Source organism: Ixodes scapularis, unplaced genomic scaffold (genome assembly GCF_016920785.2).
Source record: "Ixodes scapularis isolate PalLabHiFi unplaced genomic scaffold, ASM1692078v2 PGA_scaffold3__209_contigs__length_174095766, whole genome shotgun sequence".
Lineage (NCBI taxonomy): Eukaryota > Metazoa > Arthropoda > Arachnida > Ixodida > Ixodidae > Ixodes > Ixodes scapularis.
Genome location: NW_024609868.1, coordinates 42416817 through 42442771, shown reverse-complemented (window position 1 = coordinate 42442771; position 25955 = coordinate 42416817). Strand labels below are relative to the sequence as shown.

Sequence of the window (25955 nt, the reverse complement as noted above, 5' to 3'; positions counted from 1 at the left end):
GTCCTTTTAATTGGCGTTCAATGAAGGTGAATTGATGTATCACGCAAACTTAAAAAGTATATTCGTAGGTAACATATATGCAAACGTTTTTACGCACCCCCCCCCCCCCCCGCCCACTCTTGGCGCTTGTAGGCAAACATGCTATTTTTATTGTGCCCTTACTATATTGTCATGACAGGATGAAAACGGCGTGGAGGTCCTTGAATTGTCCGACCTACAGCGTGAGCTTCCTACCTTCGATAACGCTTGGGCGTTTCGTGAGCTTCGAGCTTGGACGCGAAGCCAAAGCACGGTGGAAGGCGACGAGTGCATGCTGGAGGCCGGTGAGCCGAAAGAGAATCCCTGTCGTCCTCATCTTGTCAGTTACTTACAGATAAGTTTCCGCGTTTGCGGAACCTTTTTTTTTTTTTTTTTCTTAGTGTGCTTTTAGGTGTTTTTTTTTTTTTTTTTTTTTTAATCGGTGCTTTTCGGTTTTATTTTCAGTGCCAGACAAGAAATCGGGGCTAATGTTGCGAAGAAACTGCATATCTATGAATTTGTAACCCTTAATAAACCCCTTTCCTCTTCCCTTTGTCTTTGTCTTTTTTTTTTTTTTTTTTTTTTTACATGGTACATGGAACTTACGCTAGTCATCCAGATTTTTAGAAAACAACGTCCCAGTATTGAGAACAGAAGACGGAGCAAGTGAAGTGGTTCCAAAAGAAAGACGCAATCTCAAAGACAGTAAGTACCGCTTGTATTCAGTCTTTTACGCGTTACTAAAAAAAAGCAGCCAATTACAATTACAGTTACTTCATTAAAATGTAACTGATTAGAGCAATCGATTACTGCGTCACAAAAGTAATTGAGAAAATACCAGAAAGTAATTTATTATTTTTCACATTACATTTGTTTTACTTGTTATTACGAAATCAAAATTGCATACATATGCTCGAAGTATAGTTACTTTTTTTTTTTGTCATTCACACCTTGTTATGCTTTAACAGCCGTTGTCGTTCGAAGTCCTCGTCATCCATATTCCCACGTTTGTGCAGGAGTGCAGAACAACGTCGTCTATACTGCGGCAAACCCGGGTCCTAACAGTCCGTACACAGGAAGCGAGGCACTCTCGACAGACAAAACGTCGTTGAGCGCGTTGACATTCTAAAAAATGTACTCCATGGATCGAATATGCGGCGAAGAACCGACGAACTTCGCCTGGCGCCGCGCTCGCTTTGCGCGCAGCGCAACCGCCACTCCTCTGAGACAACACGCAGCGCGAACGCCGCCGAGAGAAATTAATCTCCTTTTTTGCTCCATGGGGTTTAGCCTTAAAGGTGCACTAAAGTCCTTAAAAAAAATCTTTTTGGTGTTATATTATGTAATAGGTGTCAGTTAACATCTATATCTAGTTCCGTATTACAATATTGCCTACTGATCTTACAACAATAAAAATCATGCAAAAATCTCTTCCTTCGCGGTTTTTTTTTTTTTTTTTTTTTTTGGACGAATGGAGTTTACGAAAGTTATCATTATATCTAATTTTGAGCTTCTGAATTGTATTTTTACAAAGACGCAAAATGTTAATGCTGCCAAAGGCGTAATTCTGAAATTTCGCTTCGAGACCAGCGGTTTTTCCTCGCTTTTCGCCGGACCCAGAGTCGTGTGTCCGCCCGACTCCGTCAGATGGACAGATAAGTCGATGGACATCCATCATATTCTTTGTAACGGGCGGTAGCTTACGCCACATAGCCGCGACGGGTCATCGCGGTTCGTCTTCATTGCGGCCCACTCGACGGCGTCGCGCGTCGTAGCGTCGACGAGCGCACGCGCCCGATAGCGTTGGCCGACGCTCGCTGCGAACGGGTGTCTTTACTTCAACCTCACACGCAACGCGACATAGCGCAGTGTAGCCCAGTGGGTCCAGCGCACGTCGGCGTAGCTCACGACGGAAAAGCAAACCGGACAACCCGCCCTCGCAGTCTCTCGCGACATCCCCATTCGGGAATCTGGATGTCGGGGCCGTCGGGGCTAGGGCTGTGCGAGACGCTAATTTCTGCGATCTGAACCTACCGTTCTTGCCGTGTGTCGTGGGATGTTATCGTGTTCCTGCGTTAGTGGGCATATTTAACGTTCGTGCGATCGACTGCGTGGACGTTGCCTGCTCCGAGGATGCGCTACTCCCGAGACGTTTCGTAGGCCTGACGCGCTGGACTTACACGCACGTTGTGTCGGCAAAAGCTGGAAGCTCGAAGACGCGCCAAATTAAGGCCGTTTCCACTTGAAACAACAAGCCTTGTCAAATCTACAGGGACGGCAAGCCCAGTTAAACATCTGCTATTTAGCTGACCAGAACTTTTCAGCTGCGGTGTCTCAGTTTGTAAACGATGGTGGCGCTAAGAAAGAGGTCACTGTGGAATATCGAGTGCACAGCCAAGCGGCTAGTTCCGACTAACGCGATATTGAGATTTTTTTTTTTTTTTCGTCAACAGTTGTATGACATTTCGTAGAAAAGTAATTCTGGTGTTCACTCGTTATCCCCATCATTTTCTTGTTTTCGAGCAGCTAACCACTACCCCGAATCGCTGCTTCGAAGCATGACCCCACGATACGGACGAACCACACACACCGATCGTATGATTTGTACCGACCAGGAAATGAAAATACGCTGCGCGAGACGATACGGTTGCCACGTCGTTTGGCGCTTCGCTCGCGTTGTGTTCGTCGACGTTGGACTATAAACAGACTTGTCCGCCGAAGGACTTCTAATTCTAACGGCGCCAAATTGTAAATATTCACGTGCACGCGCAAAGAGCTGCTAAAACGCAGTTCGTCCGAGGCAGCGGCTGCTTAGGACTACTTGGGATCGGGAACCACTCCGCTGATCCGTCCGCGGGCGCCCGCCTTTGTCGACCGCTTCACTCGACGAATTTGCTCGGAGAATGGGCGTTTCCACGACCTTCGAACATTCTTTTTTTAACAAGGAAATAGGCCATGCGCGACTTAATATTTAGATATTTAGGTTTCTTTTTAGCACGTAGATCGCGTTACCACCATGAAACGACGATCTCATGTCACATTCAATTGGGGCGCACCACACCGCACCGCACTGCACCGGCGGACGCGTCGCGTTCAGATGGCCGTGTCGGTGCGGCTGCACTACGTTCATTTGGGATTTGGTGCGGCGCACGACACCGGCGCGTTGCTGCACCAGCTGCACCGTCGAAAGGAGACCGTGCAGCTTCGCGCACTGCGGGCCGGTGCGGCCTTGAGCTACCGCTCTCCGCCTCCTTCGGCCCCTTGTTTCCCTCGCTTCGTCTTCCTCGTCTCGGTAAACATGGCGGCTCGGGAGACTCTCGCTAGGTGGCGCGCGCCGCCGCCCCACTCGTGGCGGATTTTGTTCAATGGTCCACCCGTTTATGTTTTGCCTTTGAAGTGACCGCGCCAAGCGCGTTGCACGGCGGAATGCTTCGTGTTCACTTGGTAGTGCATCATACGCTGCACCCGCGCGGTGGCGCGGCCTTGGGGGCAGCATTTTCTCGGTGCTGCGTGCGCCCCATTTGAATGTGACATCAGAAACCACTTCAGCGCACCTTCAATACTTTTGGTATCTTCGTATTTTTTTTAGGGACAAACAAAAGTTTCCAACATTGGTGCAACATAGACGAGTGACGCACAAGTAGACAAAACAATTTTTTACGTGAAAAGAAATCAACTTAATAATTTTAGTTCTTTCGAAAACATGTAATTGATTTCTTGTAATTAAACAGACAGAACAGGATTGTACAAAACAGAGTAATTGAATTACAGCGAACGTGGCCGCAAAAGAAAAGTAATTGAAGCGTTTAAAAGTTAAAAGAATATAATTAATTCCAAGTAATCAGTTACTTGTTACGTACAAATCTAATATAGATATTTTAAAAAATGCCATAAAAGCATATTTTCTCAAACCCGGTGATTCCCCTATTCAAGAGCAGCTTAAATTAGAAATTTCCCGCTTCCTTCTAATTTCGTAAAAAAAAAAAAGTAAAAAAAAAATAAACTTTCGGGGTATTTTCTTAATACACGGAACCCAAATTTCGAGCGCTTGGCGCCGTTTGCTTGGCTGAAGGCGCGTTTGGAACGAAAGCCCAAGGAGTGAAAAGTTGGAGCGCAGATCGCATATTTTGTTTGCTTCAGGTTTTGCCTTCAACATTCGCGACGTATTCCCCGATCATCTTGCAAGTTACGTGCAGCGCTGACAAAGCAGTGTTGGCGGAAAAGCGTTACAAATAATGGCGCTACTGGTATCGCGCTACTTTTTTCTGTAACGAAGTAACCTACTCGTTATGTTTTCAAAACAGTAACGCGGGCACTTACGTTATTTATTTAAAGTAACGGCTAGCGTAGTTACGTTGCTCCTTACTTCTTCCCAAGAACTATAAGAAGATACACTTCATTTGTTTTCGTGTTTTTATACTTCGTTTCACTTTAAGTCCAAACGCAGCCGATGTTATAGAGCTCATGGGACCAATGAGACGCCGTCAAAAGGGCACCATCATGGTGTTCGTCATGTTCCTGCACGTACTCTATCATGGCTGAACCAATCATAAACAAACAAGGCCCAGTGACTAGCGGTTTGACGCTGCTTGGCTGTTCCCATTAGCTCCTAGCGTCGGCTGCGTCTGGACTTAGGCTGAAACGAAGTATACGCGTGACAACTCATTATTGCACTCATTCCACATACGTTCAAAATTTTTCACGTATTTTACCCAAGCAAAAAAAATCCCACGTTAAAGGAGTCAAAATTTTGCTAAACTCGCCAAACAACATCGCCAAAATAGTATCCCAAATATTAGGTCAAAATAATTTTTTTTCACGAAGTTATTGAATTTACAATTTTGGTCCTCGCCGTGTTTTTCAAACTGAAAATTTCTACTGGCAACAACGAAAAAGTGACGTCAGTGGAAGTGCCGGGGTTCACTCTTTGCACTGTAGAATTTGTTCCCAACTGATTCGAAGCAGTTTCATGGTGTCAAATGAATGCTTTGCAAGCTCGCTCCAAGACCCGCGCTCCAGCACGGAACAAATGATTGGCATATTCTATTTTTTCGACCGCTCGCTCGACTGGGAAGCTTGCCTTCCACTGACGTCACGGCACTGAAAAGTGCGGGTATATTTGAATGTTGGTTTTTGCATCATTTTCATATGCCGATTTCGCAATAACTATTATGAATTTCGCGATACTAAATAGCATACCGGAAAGGGTAAAGGCCGGGGAGTCAGAAAATATAGTTAGTTGAGGTAGCTCAAAAAATCGCCGGAGTACCCCTTTAATAAAACCTCAACGCCCACGCCCTTTGGGCCCAGAGTCAAAAAACGCTGTCACACACACACACACACAAAAAAAAAAAAAACGTTGTTACCGTTAGTTTATAAACAAAAAGTAACGCAAGAATGGCGTGCGTTACATTTTATCGGTAATGATAAGGATAACGCGTTCCTTTTGATCTTGAGGGCTCTAAATCTAGTAACACGTTCATTTTTTTTTTTTCAAGTACTGAGTAACGTGTTTCGGTTTTTTTTTTTTTTTTCGCTAACATCTGCAACACTTACAAAATCATAGCCGCGATGGATTTTCTGCACTGAAAGGCGCGCGGATACGAAAAGCTTTCCGCGTACCCTGCAGGAAAGCGGGCGCGCGCGAACGTCTGTGAGAACATTTTAGCATTATATATGATGGTATGTCGTCTATACAGAGCGTGCATGGTTATTGTGGCAGAGGCAAGGCAAATGGGCCACGTGCATAGGTTAACTTGTACAGTGGGTTTGCCTCAAGGGGAGTCTCATGTCTCTGCGGTAAATGAGAAGTTTTGCCAGTGCAGTGCGACCGTAAAGGCCGGTTCACACTAGGGTGCCTTCATGTGCGCTTTGCTTAGGGTGGTGGCATCTCGCCATTTTGTCCCACACGTTTATTTGTATTTTTTGTTCAGAAGCGCGTGAAAGAGCGTGCCCCTGCACGCGTTTGTGGCGCTGACTGTGCTATGGCGACATTTTTTTTTTCGTCGATTTCTTTGTATTTTCCCCGTGAGCGCGTGCTGTCGGCATCGGGTACTACAAAGGGTGGCATCACCCTTAACAGAAGTACATTGAGGCACCCTAGTTCACACATGCAGCGAAGCGCTAATGTAGCGCTTCTCACGTGTCGTCCGCTACTTATTGTGTGCCATGAACAACAGTACTGACGGTGCGACAGAAAGCTGGTGAACGCTCCTGTCAGCACGCGCTTAGCGCGAGGTCAGCGCTACGCTTGTAGTGCTCCGCTACATCTGTGAACAGGCCTTTATAGCCAGGGGTCTTTAGCTTGTATCGAGCAGTAGTGATACACGAACGCACACCGGTACGATGATCATCGATATATAAGCGGGCAGGGGTGGGGAGTGTAGGGTGCCTCCATGTGCGCTTTGCTTAGGGTGGAGACATCTGGCCATTTTGTCCCACACTTTTATTTTTCTATTTTGTTCAGAAGCGCGTGAAAGAGCGTGCCCCTGCACGCGTTTGTGGCGCTGACTGTGCTATGGCGACATTTTGTTTTCGGCGATTTCTTTGTATTTTACCCGTGAGCGCGTGCTGTCGGCATCGGGTACTACAAAGGGTGGCATCACCCTAAACAGAAGGACATTGAGGCACCCTAGGGGAGTGAGCCCATGATCCCTGTGGGTTCCGCAGCGTGAACTTTCGCTCCACGCGATCCCAGCTGCTCCCACAGATACTCTTTATGCCCGGCTCCCACTAGTGCGACAAACAGAAACAAACGACAGCGACAAGCCTCAAACTAGAGTCTTTCGTAATTTGAAAGGCTTTGTAGAATAAAGGAGGAGCTATGCTCAGACACGGGCATCATGCACGCGAGGGTATTTTTGGAAGGCTTGCAATCACTCGTGCTTACTTCACGACTATATCGAACAACTAAACGCCAGCCAGAGGCACCATCGCGAGCGTGCTGCATGTGTTTGAGGCTTGTCGCTGTCGTTTGTTTCTGCTTGTCCCCCTAGTGGGACTCGGGCATCGAGATGTATTCACACGGCGGACAAATCTTAGGAAACAGGTCTGCAGTCTAGAGAAATGTGCATATCACCGTCTCAATGTGCTAGGGTTCTCAAATGATCCGTGATCCGAGAAGGTCATGCTGAACTCTGCAGTGGTAGCCAGGCCCCAGAAAGGTAAGAGACACGGCAGGCCTTAAAAGCCGACGACCAGACCCGAGATTCTGCAAGGCAGAAGATCAAGTCTTATTACAAGGCAGAAACAGGGCTTGCGACGTTAATCTTTTTACGGGTTGCTATGGCAACGTAGTTTTAAACTGCTTACAACCGTTTCATTGCCATAGTAATCCGTAAAAAGATTAACGTCGCAAACCGTTGCAGTCGCACTCGGTCATACTCACGCAAGTGTATGAACCAGCGTTTACTCCTACTTCTCGCTAAGGGCAGGTCCCTACGGACGCTCGAGGTCCGTGTTTCTACGGGGCTCTTACGAAGACGAATGGGTGCAATGCGTGCGAGTGCTGACTTTATCTTCATGTAGTGCAGAGATGCTCTACTTTGACAACGCGGAACATTGGAAATCGAAACCGTGCAACTCCTCTCCCTGGTCAAAGAAGACCCATAATGCAACCCGCGCATGCAGTGTTGCATGCAGGGATTTTCGGCAGTAGTCTTTTGATGGAAACCATTGAGTCATGTGCGAAACAAAGCTACCGATGGCTAGCATAGCTATAGCGTTGCGCAGCACCGCTGGCGTTGAACCTGGCCATGACGACGCTCTGCATATTTCGGTATTTTGTTCGCTCGGGTTTGGTCATTTTTAAGTGAAATGTGAAGTATTTTGTTCGCTCGGGTTTGGTCATTTTTAAGTGAATCTGCTAACGCTCGTAATAGTCAGCCATGTTTTGCACCCGGTTGTTGGAAAATAATCCGCACATAAAACGTTGTGTCTGGGAATACAAAACCTCAAAGACGAGTGGGAAACGCGTTTAGCAGCTGGTTTGGTGGGATGACTGACGGGAAGGGGCTACAGTAAAGAAACACGGCACTAAATCATGAATTTATTTTTGCTTTACAGCTAAACTGAGAAACTGAGTTGGGATTTCTTGTCGCTGACACGACAGCACACACACCGTGCACAGCAACAGGCTCGTGCGTGGATCAGGGTGGCCTGGGAAGTGCCCAAAACGCGACAATAGAAAGGAAGATGGAGACAAATACAGTACTCAGCGCCGGGATGGAAATTAACCACAGATGCGTTGAATAAAATTACCGAAATCTTCGCGACAAAGTTTTTTGAAAATGTGTTTGGTGATTTTGCAAGGATAGTGGCGGTCCACATCTGAAATTTAAACGATATGCTTTATTCGGTGTCACATACAAATGTCGAACTAATTGAACGCCACCTATCCTCCGATAATGAATTGCTATGTATCCTATTTTGCCTAAATCCTAATGCTCAGCAAGCGATAAACAAATCTAGGAAAAGAAATTACCGATCTGCAAACTCAATCAGCTTTCACGGCATTTTATTATTGAGCACGATGAACATGTATCCTAATTATATATGCCTGTTTAATCTATAATTGAATTAAATCAAAATAAAGATTATTTTAAGAACGCGATATATTGTATCCTCTGATAAATCGAAATAGAAAAAAAAAATCTAAGGACATTAACCCTCTTCCCTATGTAAAATCTATATTCCACGTTTTACTTCTTTTGATAGCAAAAAATATCGCACGATTTCACGCTGTGGTATCGGCGCTCATGGTAACATCTGGCAATGGGCTTGCATACAGAGGTATTATGATATTGCTTCTTTTGCCTTCTGTATTTAATACATTTTGAATTGGTGCTGTTTTCGTTGAAATCAGTTCCTCTATTGAAATATTGAAATGCTAAGAACTATATATCCGTATTTTACAATAAAAAGGTGGTAAAACATCGTCTATGGTTAAAGTGCCTTTACATGTTGCAGGGACGAAAACAGTGATTACAAAAAAGAGCATATAAACACATTTGGTTGAATGAAGTATCAACTATACTCTATCTCAGGAGTTGTGTGCAGCAGAGGCAAAGGCATTGGCGCGGGCACGTGGCTTACAGATGTGCTTCCTTTTCGCGAGCGCTCGTGAAAGGAAAGCAAATATGAAATCCAGGCCCTCGCGCCTGTGCTTTTGCCTTTGCTGCACGCAACTCATGAGATGCAGTATTAACGGCGAGATGTTTTGGTGGCGCCCTCCTTTGGTGCCCTCTCGTGAAGTCCTTACCCCACTAACAACAAGTTCGATGGTGTTTCTAACGAACATGGTGGAACCAAGAAATCATTGCGCTTTGAAACCAACGCTACCAACACCGCCAAAATTGAATTTCTTCCATTCCTCTTATTTCCGTCGATGAAAAATCCTTTGCTGACGTCATAGTCAGCACTGGGCCAATCGTGGAAGGACGATCGCAGCGACGCTTTCGATCGCGCACGTCGCCAGTAGTGTCAACCGTTACATAAAGCACAGCAAAGCAAGAGCCATATGAATAAACGCTGAAAGTGTATCGTAGAAAAGAAAAAGAAGAAAGAAAAAGAAAAAAGAAGGCTCGTGCAGCCAGTTGTCGCGCGGGCAGTTGGGCTCCATTGATTCCTACCAAGTACAGTGTTCTACCAAGTTAGTTGAGTCCGCGGACCTGGCACGGGCATCGCCGGACCAGAAAAGTAACGACAATATAACGGGTTTGATATCTCGGTAACCCTGGGTGCCGTGGTGCGACAGGTACGCGGCCCTATTTCATGACGTTTTCCCACGTGGTGCACAGAATTCCACGGGTCCGCGGACTTGTCCCCGGACACGTTCTTATCATCATCATCATTTCATCATTTATTTTCCTTGAGGGCCCGTGGGGTATTACAAGGGGGTGGCAATAGAACAAAAACAAATAGAACAGTAAACACAATTATAACACAGTGAGCTAGCTAGGTAGGTTAGATAAAGAGAGGGTAATGGCTTCAACAAATTTAGCAATATTAATAGAAACGATGTTATGAGGTAGTGAGTTCCAATCCTCGATGGCCAATGGTAGTGTGGAAGTGTGGTGAGAAACAGTTGACGATCGAATTTGACCTAATTTACATAGGTGATCTAGACGTGGGAAAATACGATGGGGAGGTGATAACAGTGATTCTTTGAGGTGGCTATTGTGATAAAAATTCGATGGAGGAGAGAAAGGCGTGATACTCGGCGGCGAAGGGAAAGTGAATGAAGGTTAGCTGATTGGCGTAATCCTGATATGCTGGTATATGATGAGTAGTTGTTATAAATAAAACGAAGGGCTCCGTTTTGGACGGATTCTAGATTATTTGCAAGGTAGGACCGCTATGGGGACCATATAGATGAGGCGTATTCTAACTTCGATCTTATAAGAGTAGTATGCGCTAGTCGTTTCACGGAGGGTAGCAAGTTCGAGGTTAAGGTGCAAATATGTGAGAGAACGGTTAGTATCGGAAATAACAGAAGTTATGTGAGTAGTCCATGATATTTCAGAGGTGAGATGAACACCCAGGTATTTATAATATGAGCATGCTATTACTTGAGTGTTAGAGAGGTATTACAAAAATGGGGGAAAATGATAGGGATCTACGTTTATTGAAGTTTAACGTCACCTGCCATTTTTCACACCAATGGATTACAGACTCTAGGTCTTCCTGGAGAGTGTGATGACCATGGTATAAAAGAATAAGTCGGTAAATGACACAATCGTCGGCGGACAAGACGAAACAGAAGAAGCGATATTAAGGTGGAGATCATTATTATAGATTAGGAACAGAAGGCGGCCAAATACGGTTCCCTGAGGGACACTTGACGTTACGGTAGAGGTGGGAAATTTTACGTTGTTAACGGAGGAATATTGCTTACGGTTAATTAGGGATTTAGAAATCCACTTAACAACAGAAGGATGAATATTATTGTCGTTAAGCTTTGTTAAAAGACGTTGGTGGGGTACTTTGTCGAATGCTTTGGAGAAGTCATTGAAAATGGCGTCGGTGTGAATATTCGAATTGAAGCTTGAATAAATATCAATAAGGAAGTAGCTGGGTTTCACAAGAGTAAGATTTACGAAATCCGTGCTGATGTTCAAAAAGAAGGTTATGAGAGTCAAGAAAGTGTATTATATTTGAGTAAAGTATATGCTCCATGAGCTTAGATGAAACACTGGTGAGAGAGATGGGACGGTAGTTACTTATTAGTTGGCGATCACCAGTCTCGTGAACGGGTATTACGTTAACTATTAGCAACTTTCCCGACCTATAGGGGGCGTACTTGTGTAAATCAAAATGGCTGTCATCTGGATGACCGTCGTAGAACAGCGGTACGAGGCTGGGTATGCTACGCGTAAGTAATTTTAGTTTTGCTATATACGAGCAGTACTAGAGCCTTACGTTATTTTTTCACGCCATGAAGGTGTTGGCAAGCCCATTTATTATGAGGCCAATCATCCAGGAGGTAGGGAACACGATTCTCACACCGCGGCACTACCATCGCTGAAAGTTCCGAATTTTCCAGTCACGTGGAACTATGGAAAGCGTGAGTGATTATGAGAATATGTCACAGAGGAAAACAGGAATTGTGTTTAGTGTTCATTAATACCTTCAAATTAATTAGATAGTTTCCAGAGCTCGAGGAGACCTTTAGGTTTTCTTAGAGCCACTAAATAAGCTGCGCTTAGAGTATCGGCACTCCGTTCCCCGACATTGTTGTGGGCGCCGCCATTTTGGCTCGTATGCAGAACAGACGCAACGGCCGATCGTCAGGATTCAAAAGTACGACTTTCTCAGCATTAGATTCGGTGTTAGGAAGGTCATGTAATACTGCTTTGCTCTGTCGCGAACGGTTTAAACATTTGTGGAGGGCTGAAAAGCATTTCCTGTGATTTCAGATAAAGCCTCAGATAACTGGCAACCATGATTTTAAGCCACAATATGGCCAAGTGTCGTTACTCTGAAGCGTAGCTTATTTAGTGGCACTAGGTTTTCTATTGCTTCCAATACGCCTGCGTGGTCAATTATGATAGGATTTATCTGAGGGTTAGATAATGGGCATGAGTCGGGAACGTTTAGCAAGTCTTCTTTAGTAAAAAATAACGTGAAGAAATTGTTAAGGTAAAGAAAGCGCGTGTAACTAACCTGCGTCATGAAGACTGTTAACGCCGGCATGGCTTTACCGTGCCCCAGCGATTGCAGCGGTGGAAGATGCTTTTGAAGGCAGCCGACGGACGGAAACGAAAACGTTCCACGGTGCGCCAACGTGCGGCTGTCGGTGAGGCACCACGTTGGCCACGTCAGGCGTGAGGCAGCAGGAGCTTCCTCTTGCGCTGCTGAGTCGGTGTTGAACGAGCGCTCCCGCGACCATGACGAAGGGCAGGCCCCATCGCCGTCCGAGGTACTTGGTGAAGCCCTGAACAGGAGCAACAGCATCTGTGTCATGAAGACTGTTAACGCCGGCATGGCTTTGTCGTAACCCCTAGCTTGTAAGTTATGCGCGTTTTTTTCTTGTTGTTTTTTTCCGGGAACATGGCAAATTTTGAACCGCAGAAACGGTGACGTCACCAATTTCGTAGAAACTTCTCAGGGGATATTTCCGTCGTGTGAATACACCTTTAGGCACAGTTTTTGTTCGTTTACATGAGCAGGTACTTTTTTTTTACTTACGCGGTAGGGGATATATCGTAACTATATTTATTTTTCGGCTAGAAATCGCTCGAATTAAGAGCGTCGTTGACATAGCGTTCGATTTTAGCAACGGTTATTTTTTTCCCCCAATTATTACGGTGAGCGAGTCCATATAATGCTTGTCGCTCATATCTATCCATATACATCAGGTGCCCGAGGATTTCTTCTTAAGGCGCTTTCACGCCGCTACAGATCATTCGAAAGACACGCTGTTTGCTGCAGTCACGGTGACAAAATTATCCCGAAATATGTTCGAACTTCAAAGCATGTTTGCCAATGTGGCTGCACCACCATACAAGAAAGAAACATGCCACAGACAGTGTCTGAAGACTGTATTTTTGTATGATGCATTAGCAGTGTCACAGCGGCTTTAGAGTATTGTCTCAAAAGTGAACCGAACTATAAGCAAACTCTCAAGTAACGTCAGAAGATTCTCCACAGCCATGTCACGGACTTCGTCTCTCAAGACGTGATGCCGAAAAGATACAGGAAAGGTCCCCTCAAGACGGCAGGTTATACTATGTGTGATACCTAATGCAAAAAAGATTAGACATCTGACGCGCAGTACCGAGACGCCATTCGCCTAATCCTATGTCGGGCCGAATCGGCGAATCGTTCATCTGTGTCGGCCGTCACACGCCATCGAAGGTTGAAAGCCATTTTCCTTTCGGTACTTTGGTCGCCGAGGTTTCGCCAAGAGTCAGCGGGGTGGAACGTGGCCTGGAAGAAATATATATATATATATATATATATATATATATATATATATATATATATATATATATATATATATATATATATATATAAAGATTACCACCTCGATTTGAATGTCGCGAGAGGGGAAGCCTAAAAGCTTTGAGATTGTTGTGTTGACCCCTTTCTTAACTGGGACAATTTTGTCCGCTTTTCACGCACGGACTTCATGAAACCGTAACCGTAACCCGAACCGAACACCGTTTAGGATAGAAATTTGTTCGGTAACCGGAACCGGAACGAAACTGATATGTTAATCCGATGTTCACTGTAACCGTAATGTCTTAACCGGTAACCGATATATAATATCGGTTCAGCATTTTCTTTTTCAACAATAATACAGCGGAACATGACCGATTATTTTGAAATGCCATCGGAATTTGCAGGCCGCACATCGTCTCCACTTTGCTTGCTTCCTTCGCGAAAGCAGCCGGAGAAAGGAGCGGGACAGAGAAAACGAAAACGTGGGCGGGCGGAGCTAGCGGGGTCGCCATCATTTTGATAGAAACTCGTTTCGTGGAATTCTGTTTCGTGGACAACTTTTCACGGACACACCTTTCGTCGAGACTGACGCTGCATCGACACTCATTACGCGAATTGCTCACTGTAGGGACATTTCGTCGCGCGCATATCACTGAGGTGCGTGTTCACCCATTCCCCCCCCCCCCCCCCCCCTCCTTTACGCCGCTCCGCGGTGACAGTCTGCGGCGGTTGATTGCAAAAATACTAACCCACCTGACCCACCCGTTCACGCCGCTTCGCGGCGACAGTCTGACGCAGCTTACTAAAGGAAAAAGCTAATCTGAGCCGTCGATGAAACAATCTATCGATGACACATCGCGTGTCGATGAAACGATCTCTCGATGAAACATCGCGTGTCGATGAAACGATCTGTCGATGAAACGCCGTTCGATGAACAGATTGCCACCGGAGCTGGAGGCGAGTCGCTGTTCCAGACGACGAAACGGCTGGGTCGGCGCCGCTGTGGACGGAGGCGCCGGCGGCATGTTTCCTTCGCTACCGCTCCATTTCCGCTTAACCTGCAAACGTTGGATTCTACAAGGCTAGTGGGCCAATAAGAGAGCCGGAGAGAGCAGGTGACAGCGCACCACGTGATCAAAAACTTGCGTGGAGCGCCGTCACCTTTTTCACATCGAGGCTCGATCTTGTTGGATTTCATAGAAACACGTAGAACGTTTGCCGAGCTAAGGCGTACGGTGACAGCTCTGCTGTGGTCAAAGGTATCTGTGGCCGCGACGATTTCTACAAAACAAGAAAAGCTTCTCCCGACACGTGACTTTTGGGAGCCAATAGATGCCATTAACACCGATGATGTCAACAACAGAGAGCTAACAACACGGCTAGCCGGGCGTCGGAGTTCGTTTCTGTTGTGTAAAAAGCTTAGTGGCTCTCGGTTGTTCAACTCTTCCGTGGTATCATCCCAATCACGAAATCATCCCAATCACAACCACCCCAGTGACGAAATATTTTATTGAAAGAAAATACACGATCATGTGGAAAGCTCGGATGTTTTGGTGGGGAGACACTCACTTGAGTGAACGACGCTTTAGCGAGTGAAACAACGTCCACGATATTTCATATCGAATGACGGTATTCATAAGCGAATGCGGTCGCCCGGTCGGCCAGGTGACAGTGGTGCATTTCGATTGACTGAGTTTAAATGGCTGATTCCCATATCTTAAAATGTAATTAATTTTTTTTTTTTTTTGCGGTATTATCTCCTGCGAATGAAGGTTATTGTAAACTACATGTAATGAAAGCATCAGGTCGGTTACACGTTTAAGATATTTATTTTAGGCATGCGACACGCATAGACTGCTCGCGAATAAAATATCTTAATTGTGACCCCGGTGGAAAGACAAGCGTCTGGAAAGGTTATTTTAAAAGCGTTTAAAGAAAAAAACTTGACTGAGTTGGTTGTTTGGGGAAAACATGCGTATTGAGATGCCGAACTGAAGTATGTCTTTCGAATGATATATATAAGCAGTGTGACCGTATCCTCAGTAGCATGTAAGCATGTTGAACAAAAATATGTAATGGAAATAAATGATGTGAACAAGAGCCGCAAAGTAATGAATCTTCTGACCAATCTATAAGTTGTAGAGAAGTTTCGAAATGCTTATCGGCGTGGATCGTTTCGATCTGGATGAGCATCGTGCCGGCGTGTGTGCAGGACTACTGCGTGAGGCACCTGAAGATCCCAGGCTAGCCGTTGTGCATTGTCTAAATTTCTCATCTACAGCGTAGAGACATGTCGCCTTTATTAATGGTATTAACAAGCATCACGCTGACTACATTTTCATACACACACAAACACACACATAGTTTTATGACTCCTATTACTTTCGCCTCGCTGACCCGTTGCAGAATACAAGGAATTTCTTCGAACCGTTTGTTAAAAAGCTGTTGTCAAACGTTAACAAAAAAAAAAAAAAGAAACTAGTCGTATGCAGGGTGTTTTTATTATTTACTTGATAAAAGAGAACAAACCAAAAAGAGAACAAAAAAACGTCTTCGTTTGTTGTATTTTTTAAGGGGCGGCTAATTAGTAACCGAAATGTTAAAACCGAAACCTTAAAAAACCAAAACGCAACCAAAAAAAAAAAAAGAAAAAGCTGTAATCGTATACCCGAACCGCTCTATTTATCGGAAAGCGAAGCGAGGCTCCCTTTCCGCGTGTGCCGCCCTCTGCACCCTTTCACCCGATCCTCCATCTTCGTAAGCGCATGCGAGAGCAGTGGAGTCGATGCCGTCTTTTTTCGCGGGTGCTACTAATCTCGCCACGGCAGTTCACGAACTGGGGTCCTAGTACAACCGGTTGCGGTGCGCGGGAAGCCTTTAGCACGCGTTCGCGCGGTGCGATGTACTCTGTAGTTAGGCGCTATAAGGAAATGCCGAAACAGGGCTCTAGAGCAATACACGTGTGCACCGTTTGTGGACATAAATTCGGCAAATGAATGGCCTACCGGTATTTCCTCTCTGTATACGCGCAGCTCTAAGAGATTAATGTCGTTCGCTCCTTGGCCGAGATTTAGTAGCCTGGGACGAAGGAACCAACAAAATGTAAGGGCAACCAGTCGCCCCATCCTCTCACTATCGTGGCAACGGCAGTGCAGACAGAATGTGATGCAGCATCCAGCTCTAGATGCAACTGAAGGGCCGCCGTTTCTAACGTCGCGGCAAGTCCGGCTCCATATAACTTCGGGTGAACTGGGTGAACGAGACACACACACCGAAACGGATAACAACAGAGAGGCGTGCCACGGCTTCCTCGTGAACGGCCCGATCCAAAAAGCGCACCAAAATAAAAAAAATAAAAGAAAAACAGAGAAAAATATACAAAACGGGGATCCAGATCACATTTGAGGTGCGCGAAACATCTACAGGGGTCGAGCGAGTATACGGAAAGAGGATTTTTGGCCCGGAAGAATAAGTTACGCGTCGCAGAAAACTGAAACTTTGCGAGAACGTGACGCTGTCGGCGGTTGCAAAATGTGAAAGTTTGAAAACATGACGTTACATGGATCAAAAGGTACGAGAAAAAGAAATGGTTTATGAGCAGCCGTCCGCCTGGCATGCCTAATATTCATCAAAGCAAAAAGATTACATCGTGGGCGCCTGTAGCATTCATTTTCATATAATGAACGTATCACACAGAGAGCAACGAATTTCGTCTTTCTCGGTGACAAGTTTTGTTTTCCTGCCATTAATGCTAGGGACGCCCGCAATGTAACTTTTTGGCTCGATGAATATTAGACATGCAGGTGGACGTCTGATCATAAGGAAATTTTGGTTTTCTCTCGTACCTTTTGATCCAGGTGACGCCACGTTCTCAAACTTTGGGGTTTGTCACCACCGTACGTTCTCCCGAAGTTTCTGCTTTGTGCGATGCGTATAGTTTATATTTGCGGGCCAAAAACTGTGTTATAATGTTTAGGTCAAACCCCGTAGTGCATTTTATAAACCCGAATACATGTTTTGCACGGGACGTCGTCGAATCGTGCTGGTAATCATTCCTAGAATGGTTTTTGGTAAAAAAAAATAAAAAATTCGGTGGCAAAAAAAGAAAACAAAATGTATGCCGCTAAAGGTAGGCGTTCAGCTGCACGCCCACCACAGTGACAGCGAATATATTATATATGACGTCAATGCAATCGATGTAAGCTAAGTATAGGGGCAGTTATAAATATATGTATGTACCATATTTATACAACTCGAATGGAAACTTAACAGCAATTACAGCGCTAGCCGTAAAGAAAACCCTAGAGAGCGCGTGACTCCAAAAGCCCCAAGTGCCATCTTAGGGAAGTTAATCGAGGCTATAGACGCCTTCAGGCAGCTATGCGTGGGTGGCGCCATAACCGACCTTCAGTTTTTTGTTCCTATTTTATTCCGTTTTCTTCACTTCATCATTACTACGGGGACAAGTTATCGCCATTTTAGTTCTTACTGCGTCCTTCTCCTCAGCATAGGCCTTTTGAGCATAGGCGCGTATTTAAAGCGTATATAGGGAGTATTTAATGGCGGCCATAGCTGTGGCCGCGACTACTCAGCCCGTGCTGACGGCGAGCTAGTTCTTTTGCAACGTGCATTCCGCAACATCGGGATTGGAAGTCTTAGCAGCTTATTAATGTGAGCTCGTTCCGAGCATGCGCTCTAAACATCGCCCTCAAATATGACGTCCAGTGACTTATAGTCCCTTATAGTATAAACGGGCGGCATTTCATCGGCCGTTCAGTTTTTCATGTTACTCCTCACTTGATCACCAAATAATTGCTGAGTCAACACCAATGGTGATAATGCTCGACTAAAAAAAAACGCTTATCGTTACACATTTTTGAAAAAACGTAGACGACGGACGAAGAAGGGGACAAACACAGAACGTCTCAAACGGAGTTCCTAAGCTTTATTGGCACAATCGTATATATACCATCTCCAACACACGTTTCCTTGCAGTTTGCATAAATATGGAACACAAACCAGCTCGCCTGTCTACTCATTCTGTCTTCAAACGCTTATCGCCTTTTATTCCCCGGGGACTTTTTACCAAACGCCCGAGAACTGATCGCTCGACCTGCCGACCCGGTGGATTCAGCCAAGCTTGATTCTGCCTTTTGTCGCCAATCAGCATTAACTCGGCGACTGCTAGTCAAGTGGGGAGTGACGACGACAAAAACTTAACAGTTGTTTGACCCCTCGATAATGGTCGAACTTTCTCTTGAAAGACTGCGCGGCAAGACTTGTAAACCACCCGCTCGCCTGAGCTTATCGTCCGGGACTGTACGACATAAACGGTTAGCGGTTAGCAGGCTCTTGCTTCGCCTGGCCACCTAGTAGAGTACCTGTTCGTACGTCCGTTCATGGTGCGTTTAGCCAGAACAAACATGAAAGTGGGAGAACCGCAGAACGCTTCCTAGCGCCGCGGCCGTCACGGCTGAGGAGCTCCGTGGCTAGCAGCCATCGGTGACGGCTCTTCGGTGTCCTATAAGTTGGCCTGCTACGGATACGGATAACGTCAAGCTGCTCTCGCCTTCTTTTTTTTTTTTTTCTTTAATTAATTTTCGCATATACCGTAGAGTGTTTGTATCTGTGCGCAGCACAGATGAAATGTTACATTCACGCTCCGTTCCTTCTCCTTTTCTTTTTTTTTTTTTCCTTCTTCTTTTTGGCTTCCTGGAGACACGGCATGGCAGTTCCTGCGGTTGTTTTTGGTCACTCGTTCAGAATCCCTGAGGCGTACACATCCACAAATATTTTTGTTGTTGTTTTTTTGTCGTAAGTCCCGCTGTTTGCTTTATTTGATATAATTTTTAAACAAGGCTCGATTTCAATCTTCCTGCTTCCTTAGGAGGGCGGATGAAATAAATTAAAGTTCGCGGAGAGCTCGGACAGGAAAGAAAGAAAAGGGAAGTGGACCAGAACGTACAAGAATACAGTCTTCCGAGTGTATTCGCAGAAGCGAAAAGCGATCCGCTGCGGGTCTCCCACAGCGGATCGCTTTTCGGCGGATCCGATGGCGGAACGGAGGTCATAATTACTTCCTATAATGGCCGCTCATTTAGCATCCATCAGGCCGTATTAACTTGTGTAGGCTTCGTGGATTGCTCCTCTCCGTGCGCTTCGTGGACGAATCCCGGACAAAAGCTCACCGGACAAAAGCTCACCGGACAGAAGCTCACCGGACAAAAGCTCACCGGACAAAAGCTCACCCATTTTTTCACATACCCGGACAAAAGCTCACCCCTATTTTCACAGACCCGGACAAAAGCTCACCACGAGAAAATTTCATGTTGGTCTTAACACGAGTGCGGACAACTTAGGTGCATGCGTGCGACACAAAAAGGCAACGATAAATTAAATCTGACAGGCGCATGGTTTGTTGATTTTAGTAGAAACAAGTTTATTTATCGATTGGTTAGAAGCGAATGCAGTGCCCCACTAGCTCCAGCAGTCTTGGTAGATCTCGATGTACATGCAAGCCCTCGCAAATATTTCTAAGACGATTCTGCAGGTGCAGAGTAATTTTTCGCACCCGCTTTACAGTGGGCTCACCTCTCCGGGCTTTTGTCAATGCCGTGGCAACGAGCGCCTGATTTTGTTGTAGGCATTCAATCAGCCTCAAGACGCTTGGATGGGCGTGGCCGACGGGCTTCTGGAACCCGGTACTCTATCTTTCGCAGGTGTTGCTCATCCGGTCTTTATCTTGAAGAGTGGTGTCGTACATATTCCACCGTACCGGGGGAAACTCCGGTCGCCGTCGGCGCAGAGTCAGGCGAAGGGAAGAATTCGCTCTGGGTGCCGCCGCAGATGGAACAGAAGCATAACGGAAGCGGCCGTTGAAATACGTGCAATCAAAATAGTCCAGTAGGTAGCGATGTCACCGGTAGACTTTTCCCTGGTGGTCAGTTCTTGTGGAACAAGCTGTGGTGGAAGGAACCCGAGCCTATCTGAAATCCCGCAGAATTTTTTAAATTGGTCATCTGTCTTGTACCTTTCCAAAAGGCCGAACTCCCGTTCTTTCAAAGTATTTTTAAAAAATTCTCAACTCAATGTGGATGAGGTACAAGTTCTCCTAAAAATGGTCCAATGTCCATTGCGTCCGCACTTTATTTCAGCCCGTGTTTCGCCCGGATAGTAAAAAAAAAAGAAATCGAGGTGAGCTTTTGTCCGGGTCTGTCAAAAAACGGGTGAGCTTTTGTCCGGGTCTGTCAAAAAACGGGTGAGCTATTGTCCGGTGAGCTTTTGTCCGGTGAGCTTCTGTCCGGTGAGCTTTTGTCCGGTGAGCTTTTGTCCGGTTACCTTCGTGGACTATATTGCTCTCCTGTGCCTCCTTGAAACTGGAGTCACGGGATTCGAGCTAGATCTCTTCTTTTACGGGGATGCGAAAACGTTGGAAGGCTTTTCCTCGGCACGTTGGGCGGGGAAAAAAAAAAAAAAAAAAACGTTCGGAGTTCTTCGTTGTTATTCTACGAATCAATTAACAAACTGACCCAGTTTTTTTTGTTTTTTTTTTCTGGAGGGGGGATTTCCTTAGTTAATATTTAAGCGGTTATAGTTAACTGACCTTCAAGGCTTTCGCTTTATCGCAGTAGGAAGTTTGCCTGGCACGCCGCCGTGTGCGCACCAGTTTAAGAGCAAATAAATAACTTACCGCGTACTTATCACTTGGATATTTTATGGACTTCTTGTGTTAAGGTGGAGGGCCTGCGGCGGCCATGAATAAGAAACGCAATTTTTTTTATACGTGCTTTTTTTATGCTTTCAATATACCCTGAAACTCCGGGCCTTCATTGCGTCCAGTTGACTGCAGTAGTCTAAACGAGGGATCTCCAAACTTCTTGGCTACGGGCCGGATTAGAGATCTGTCGAAGTCTCTAGGGCCGTGGAAAGAAAGGAGTAATTAAAAACGAGGGAAGACTAAATAAATAAACATAAATAAACATTCAAACACATAAATAAATGTTAGAATAAATATTAAAAAAGAGCACCTTAAGTGGATAAATACACATACTTCTCACTGAAATTTCTTATTTAGCTATTTTTGACATTATGCATCAATTGTAACCAAGAAAACTCACCAGGTTTAAATCAAAGCGCATGACAACCTTTGCCACATTCGCGCAGAGCAAACGACTAATGAAAATGATAAAACTAAAGCCGGGGTCACACTGCTTACACATTATACAAAAAACCGTCTGCCTACAGGTTCGAACGCGAGTCACCCGAGATCCGAGCTTCGAATGCCACATGGCAGTGAGTTCAAGCATAAACCTTGGAACGCGGCATTTGAACCACGGATATTGTGGTGACTCCTGTTTGCATACTGCCTTTTATATGATGTATGAGCAGTGTAACCCCGGCTTAAGGCTGACAATAGGCAATATTTGTGACAAGGATCCCTGGTTGTGACAGAGGACACTAAGTACAATGTACACGAGAACGCTAAGGAATTTTAAACATAGTTACACAGACTTCAGGGGACTATGAATTGTGGCTGATAGAGGACCCCCGTTACGAGCAGTTTCTGTCGTTTTTCTGCTAACTTTGTTTGCGCATTTGGTGCGCGTCCCGGCACAGTTTCTTTATGCAAACTTCTTTCTGCGCCGGTTGCAGCGTGTCTGCTGGAAGCAGGCCGTGGGCCGCGCTTCATTCTAATAAAGTCTTTCGTGCCGCGGGCCGCAGTTTGGAGATCCGTGGTCTAGACCATTGCGCATTATCTGTAGCCACTAGGTACAGTATAATTGCGTTTATTTTATTATTATTATTTTTGTAACGCGAGATATGTTTTAAACTATCCATTTCCAAAGTGTGGGAAGTAGACGGCAAGGAGGACGATCACGTTGCCGGCGTTGCTTCACGGCCGCGCCAGCCGCGTCTCCCTGTCTCCTGCCAAAACGACGGTCGCTTCCCGCAGCACTTCAAGCCAACATGGCTGCCCTAGGAGCACTATTGGGAAACTCTGCTCCGCAAACGGAGCATATAGACAGTTTCTGTAGTAAAGTTTAGCTTTAGGCGACATTTAGGCAGCGTATAGCGAGGCTGGCTTTCAGCGTGTAGGTGTGACTTTTTCTACTTGTTTTACGTTATCTGTGAAGCGACACAATATTGTGTGGCTTCTAGGTGTGCCGAAGAGAAGAGGGACTCTCGACGATGTTAAATACCGTGAAGAAAAAAACTGAGCGGTAGTGGTTTGTGCCGGTGTGCTACGTGGGTGCTACGTGTTCCTCTTTGCTACATGCAAAGAGGAACACTCCTTGTTTCGGACGCCGGGCGACATCTTGCTGTTCGCGGAATGAGATGGTCTCATACCATGGAAAATATCAAAACTGACGAAGAGGAAAAAAAAGTGTAAGAAAAATGTGTGACCTGTGCGACATGGCAGACAAAGCAAATTTCTCCAAGTGGGATTGCTCTTCAATAAAGACAGCAGTTGGAGTTGCTCCATGCATCTTCATCTTCATCTGAGCATGCATCATATTTTCATATGATGCATGCTTAGATGAAATCAGTTCAGAAATTCCCTAGTACATAAGCTTTGGCTGGGAATGCAGAAGTCAAGAGAAGCTACACAAAAAAAAAATTATTAAAACCTAAGCACAAACTAGGTATTTAAAGTCCTGCAACACGTACAGCTGCCGAAAAAATAATTAAAAGAGCATTGACACTAAAGTGGAGAGGAAAGCATCACATATCATATCATCATCAAACTTCTTAATGTTGATGTGTAAGGTGATGTAGACAATTATTATTACTTTATAACAGCAAAATGAAAATAAAAAAAAATAAAAGTCGTTTACAATTCTTTGTAATGCGAAATCAGAGCACAGCTCTTGAGGAGGGGGAGGGGAGGGTATGGCCCCCTTCTTCCTCCTTTCCTCCACTTCTCCTCGTCCCGTTGAATTTCCCCGCTAAATTTAACGGGAAATTGACGTCACATGACCTCAAAACCAATTCAGATTGCCCGCTAAATTTAGTGGGGAAAATGACGTCACCCATGAAAAAATTCAGTCTCTCTGCTAGATTTAGCAGCAAAATTCACAGCTAAATCTAGCGGAGAAACTGAATTCGTTGATGGGTGACGTGAAACAAAGTCATGTGACGTCGTTTTCCCCGCTAAATTTAGTGAGAAAATTAACATCACATCACCTCAACACCAACTGAATATTCCGCTAAATTTAGCGAGCCGGTTACGTCGACGGCGACACCGCAAAACCCGAAAACAAACGCCAAAAACTGCGCCCCCCCCCCCCCCCCCCCTCCCAAGAAAAAAAAAGGTTAGAGAAGCGAGAATATGCAAGTTACTGAAGGCTCCCAGACGGCATTCGACCTTTGAATATAAGCTTCTGCCGCTCGTGCAAGTCACGCTTTTTCAGAAGGAGGTGAGATAGGATGGAACTTGTCCTTTCTCACAACCGAGCAGACAAAACCAACGAAGAAAACGATCATTATCTCGGCGAAAAAAGCATCTCTGCTGCGACCGCCAGGCCTCTGCCAGCTGTCGGATGGCCGCGATCTAAAGCCCCTCTATCCTGGGAAAAAGTGACGCCATTTATTGTTGCGGAAATGCTCGTGACACGTGTCGCGCGCCACTTCTGGGAAAAACATGGCGTCTGAACTCTAGCCCAGTGCAAACGTTACTAAAACACTCAGTTGGGAAACTCCCATAGAGGCAGCTTTGAAAAAGTGACCCCGATCTGTCTCCGAGCACCGAGCTAATGACGAACACAACGCCACCATTTCTCCCGCAGCGGCCACTCGAAGGAACTGCGCACATTACTGCTATTTTGGCTTTAAGAACAGATACAGCGGAAGAGGTTACAGGGGTCCCACCCCCGGCTCCCCGGCGGACGCGCCGCGTCGAACTACCAAAGTTAAAATGCACCTAGGTTAGGACGCGCTACCTGAAAGGACCGCTGAGGCATGGTTGTATAAAAACAATATTAATTGTGCCGCCTGCAAACTAAAGATTTTAAAAACATAACGCGCCCCCCTTTTTGTACTAAACTCCAATAAATTTCACACAAAAAGAGTCTTTTCCGTTTGTTTTTACGCAAAACAGGTTTTCAAAAAGCTCAAGGTGACCACAGTACAGACAAACGATAAAGAGTGGCGCTGTTGTCGCATTTAGCTCGGTCTCGGTGGACGCCAGCGGCCCAGGTTTCGACGGCGAGTTTCCCAACTGAGTGTTTTAGTAACGTTGCCCAGTGCTCAGCTGTGCCGCCATGATCCTCCCAAGGGCTGCACGTTGCACGTGCCTCGTGCATCGAAGCACCTTGCGCTACTTTTGAAACATGAAGAGGCTTGACCGCGATTTGCCCCACTGCGCCCCCACCGGCGTGCTTGCACATCGCGACACTCTCACGGCCGGCGGGCGGCACACCTCGCCATTCTAGTACACCATAGCAGGGGCCTTTCGCTTGAAAGTCTACCATGGTATCTCGTCAGTTCACGGGAGACGAACATGTAAACACATGTTCGCTTCCCATAGACTCTCATTCCAAACTCTCTGGAACATTGATTTCGTAAAATTTGTATTTAATAAGAGCCCTACAGGCGTGTATGATCTTTTTTTTTTACATCTTCCAATGTTTTTGAGTGCAATTCAGACGTAAACAATAGTTTGTGTAAACAAGCCAGTGAGCAGGGTGCCATAGATCTTTTTACAAAGGTGTTTTAGGTGGCGCAAAATCACACGTTATCACACTTTTTTTTTTTTTGGGGGGGGGGGGGGGGGGGGGGGGGGAAGGAGGGTTGAGGCTGTTTCTCGCGTTGCAGACTGCACCTGGTCCCTGGATGGCTGGTTGGTTGTCATCTAGGGACAAGCTAGTTCATTCTCGTGCGATCTGTATGTGCTTTTCAAGCTCTGAATGGCCTCATACATTTATTCTAGCATTATTTTCAATCAAAAGCAGGTTCGCAGCTGTGGCTCGGCGATTGAGTAAGTCTGGCGGCCACATAATCTGTGCCGCGCACAGCAACCTGAGAGAGTTACGTTTCACAGCCAACGCCACGATCCATTGGAGGAAATCAAGCAGCATGAAAAAATGTATCGCCACGGTGCTCGTCGTCTTTTTGCTTTTTCTACCAGACCAATCGCATACACCGCATTTGTGTATCTGTATGTGTGTGTGTGTGTGTGTGTATGTGCGTGTGCGTGTGCGTGCGTGTGCGCGCGCGCGCGTGTGTGTGTGTGTGTGTGTGTGTGTGTGTGTGTGTGTGTGTGCGTGCGTGCGTGCGTGCGTGCGTGTTTCGGTTGCATCTATACAAGGTATGTACACGGCGAAAGCGAAGCGATTTAAGCTCCAGCAAACATGCTTGATACTGTACTCAGATGGCTTGAAATGTGGTCTCGGAAGTCTTCCGGATACTAATAATTATTTTGCTTTTCTTTTTTAATGTCAGCAGACGAATACGTAATATTCTGTGTGACCCACGTCTCTGAACATATTATGTAT

At 45.7% G+C, this 25955-nt stretch overlaps 1 non-coding gene across 2 annotated transcripts in view; it reads right to left on the bottom strand.

Moving 5' to 3' along the window:
• LOC8038755 overlaps window positions 1-25955 on the bottom strand; it is a 115491-nt gene that overhangs the window by 63518 nt on the left and 26018 nt on the right. The window contains exon 1 of one of the 2 annotated variants that reach the window (XR_006078085.1): window positions 12181-12310. The exons of the other annotated variant lie outside the window; for it this stretch is intronic. This is a non-coding gene — a transcript (uncharacterized LOC8038755). Of the gene's footprint in view, window positions 1-12180; window positions 12311-25955 lie in introns of those variants that run through there. 2 annotated transcript variants of the gene reach the window in all.